This window comes from Pteropus alecto, unplaced genomic scaffold, assembly GCF_000325575.1.
Source record: "Pteropus alecto unplaced genomic scaffold, ASM32557v1 scaffold146, whole genome shotgun sequence".
Classification (NCBI taxonomy): domain Eukaryota; kingdom Metazoa; phylum Chordata; class Mammalia; order Chiroptera; family Pteropodidae; genus Pteropus; species Pteropus alecto.
In genome coordinates this window covers 17,863,566-17,867,706 of record NW_006442107.1, presented here as the reverse complement: position 1 = coordinate 17,867,706, position 4,141 = coordinate 17,863,566, and the positions used below count along the sequence as shown (strand labels likewise).

Genomic DNA, 4,141 nt, shown 5'->3' with positions numbered 1-4,141 from the left:
TAAAATCCCTAGAAAGGAGAGGGGAATACAGAAAAAAAATTTTTGGAAAAAAATGGCTGGAATGTTTTCAAATATGGTAAAAAATATAAAACCAAGAACTCGATGAACCTCAAAAAACTCCACAAGGAAAATTATACCATGGCACATCATAATACAATTTCTAAAAACAAATAACAAAGAAAAAAATTTAAAATCAGGAAAACGGAAAAGACACATTATATACAGAGGAACAAACATAAAGATATCACATTAATTGTTTGAAAAAGGAAAGCAAGCAAGACAGCAGAACAACATTTAAGCATAAAAGGAAAAAAAAATCAGCTTTGAATCTGTACCCAGCAAAAATGGCTTTGAAAAAGAATAGTAAAACAAAGACATTTTCAGAGATATAAGCCTGAAATGTGAAAAGAATCTTTTCAGGTAAAATTAAAATGAGTCTACAGCCACGCAACCCTTAACAAGCCCTATTCTGTCTGATCTCAGAAGCTAAGCAGGGTAGGGCCTGGTTAATACTTGAATGGGAGACCACCTAGGAAGACCAGGTGCTGTAGGCATAAAAAATAAAAAAATAAGGGATTGTAAACTGATGAGGTCCTTGCAATCTGTGAGGTCAACCAAGGGTTGCTTCACCTAAAAAGAATTTTTTTAAATTAAAAAAAAATGATTCCACATGGAAATCTGAATATACAGAAAAGAATGACATATATTAGAAATGGTAACAAGGTGAGAAAATATATAACTCTTGTCTATTATTTTAATATTTTAAAATGTAATTGTTTAAATGAAAATAATATTAATTTTTGTGTACTTTATATTTCATGTAAAAGGTATGATAATATAAAAATTAGATGAGGGAAATACAAATATACTATTATAAAGTTTTCATTTTGAATGTGAAGTGCTAAAATATTACTTGAAGTATATTGTGATAATTTAAAGGTGTATAGTGTAAACCCTAATGCAAACACAAAAATTATAAAGCAAAGAATTATAACTAATAAGACAACAAGGAGATAAAATTGAATCATAAAAAATATTTAATTGCTAAAAGGCAAAAAAAGAAGAAAAAGGGAATAAAAAACAGTTGGGACAAATCAAAAAAATAGCAAGAAAAAGACTTAAAACCAATTTTATCAATAATTACATTAAGTATAAGTGGCCTAAAAATCTATATCAACCATAAAGACTGTCAAATTGGATGATAAAGATAAGACTCTACTACATGCAGCTTATGAGAAACACACTTTAAATGTAAAGAAAAACACATTAAAATGTAAAGAACATAAAATATATACCTTGAAAATATTAATCTGAAGAAAGTTGGAATAATTATATTAATAGCAGATAGATCAGACTACAAAGCGAAGAATACTGCCAGGGAAAAAGAGGATCATTTCATTATGATTTAGAGGTCCATTCATTAGAAGGATATGATCTGTGAAGTTTACAAACCTCAGCACTGATATAGAAAATGTTCACAACACTTTGTAGAAAAGATATTTTCAAAACTTCTAACTTACAAAGAATTACAAAACTATATTATGGAGTCCTGTGAATAATAAGAAAGATATAACTTATAGGAGAATGGGAGAAACCTATTAGCAAGGATTTTGGAGAAAAAGAAAAAAATAGCCAATAAATAATGTAAAAATCCCATTCTTTCTAGTAATCAGCAAAAATCAAATAAAACAGTGTTTTACAATCATCTGTTAACAACAATAAGAAAAATACCAAGATAATACCAAGTACTGGTAAAGATGTGAGATATTTTAAACTCTCAAGTACTTGCTGTAAAGAAAAAAATGAGTAAAACTTTGGAGAGTAATTTGTCAATAGCCAGTGTAGTTGAAAATGCACAGTGTATGACCTAGCAATACCACGAAGATGTTACATTAGTATAATTTGTAGCATATTTATAAAAGAAAATTTAAAAAGCCAACAACTTAAATTGTCAATGAGAAGAATGAAGGATTTAGGCCTTGTTTACACATTATGGCATATTTATACAATATAATGTTAAATAGCGGCTCAAATACCATATACACTAATAAGCATGACACACACTGTGTTGAGAGATTCTTTGAATGCTTTAACATTCCATTATTTTGTCTTTTCTAACTGGAATAGATTTGTCAGACTTTATCTTTTTAATGTATTCTAACTCTTTGGACTAGAGATCTACTAATGTAAACCATTAGAAGTCATCTTTTCTTCTTCACACATCTAAATAATGAACTCTCACTACAGTGTTATTCTATCCATAGAGTGACAGATTAGGTTCAGTAATTCAGATTATTTTATAGAGCAAAAGAAAAAAATAAAGCATAGTTAATTTTACTGTCACCAGACTTTTCAATGTAAATATAGAATAGTGCATATCTCAGGTACATTTATCTTAATGTAACTAAGTCATGACATTTAAAAAACTTGTGATTTTTAAGATAGTACGGTTTAAGTGATACATAATTTAAAATCCCTAATTTCAATTATACTTGTATAGAAATACAGACAGAATGTACTTTCAAAATACTATACCGATTATAGTCTCCATTTTTATTCATTTATGACTAACCAGCCAATAATAAAAAGAAAATTTCTTTGTTACTAGAAATATGATGATTATACTGGTCTTTATTTTACAATGGGATCTTTCTTTTGTCATCTTGGGTATTAATATATATTTCTTGAATTATTGCAAGTGAATTTTCTATTGTTGTACAAAAACTAATAAAAACATAAATATAAAAAGAAAACCTGATAGCATCTACTGCCAACTGATGTTTACAAATCTATTGTCAATAAAGGAAACAGTATTTTAAAGCTCTAAAAGCTAATAAAATTATCGGCTTCTCCAGGAGAATATAATTATTTTTTATCTGTGCCCCTAATGGCAGCTAAACATTTTAATTGAATATTCTTATCACCAGAAATCTTAGCAAAGAAATGTAATACATAGATTTCTACTTGTTGTTAAACTAAAAATAAAAGACATAATGACCCATTTTAAACAAAGACAATATTGGCAGATGCATTCCATCTTGAAAATACCTTCCACCTCTATATGCCACCACCAAATTCACAAGTTTCCTTTAAGTAGAGGTAGGAGCAAAATCCAAACATGAGCTATGTGGAATTTAGACATAAATTTGATTTAAGCATCCCTATGCTGAACTTGACTAAATAAACTTTTTTGTAAAAATGTCAAGTTAAATATGTTATTTATTTATTAACTATTTCTATTTTATTTTTTTAAAGTTTGTAGGCACAGGTCACTTAAATTTTATTTTTATAGGAGAAGAGTTCAGTTTCCACAAATAATTTTTATATTCAAATTCTAAAGTTTGCTTTAATTACAATGTATTCTTCTAAATGTTATTTCTTATTTACAAAGATAACCACATTCTCTAACTTTGAATGCTATGCTAAATTAGGCACCACTTGTGGAATCTGGTTGCTATGAAAAGTTTTAAAACACCCTTGTTTTATTGAAAAGAAATTGCATTCATCAGTGAATGAGTCATAAAGATATGTATATCCACCTCAGCTGTGTTATCATGAAGAATGAGGCTGTAAGCTAAAGGCAAAATCCAAACCCTGCCCCATAATATTTCAAAAGTGAACATGGGTCTTTTTGTGATCAAAGTCTGCAGAATCGATTATACCTGCAAAGAGAAATTTTATTAGTAATTTTAAAGCAATTATTCAATTCTCTAATTTTATTTGTTTTCATTAAGTTTATATAAAAAATTATGCAAATAAAATTTATTCCCAAACAACCATTCCACACCATCTTGGATTCCATATCTCCACCTTCAGGTCTTTTCCTAGCCATCATCTCTCTTTTTGCCATTATCACTTGCCCTGGGTCTACTTCCACCGAGATTTTCTTTATATGTTTTTCCTTTACATTCTCCACATTGCCAAAGTTACAAGGAAGGTATGTGGGCCAGGATTCACTATCTTTAAAGAACTGTATTTGTTATTTTATCCACTTCTTCCTCTTTCTACCTCTCTTTCTATATGAGACTGTTGGATAAAACTTTCTCCTTCATCAGTCCTTGTTTTCCTCTTCCAAAAACTACTATCATTGGCTATGTCTTATCTATTTCATTTTCCTTGGGAGAAATTTTTTTCCAGGTTC

At 28.9% G+C, this 4,141-nt stretch overlaps 1 pseudogene; it reads left to right on the top strand.

The window, feature by feature from the left end:
* Window positions 1-435: 435 nt before the first annotated feature.
* On the top strand, window positions 436-554 carry LOC112469460 (annotated as a pseudogene).
* The last annotated feature ends 3,587 nt before the right edge of the window (window positions 555-4,141 follow it).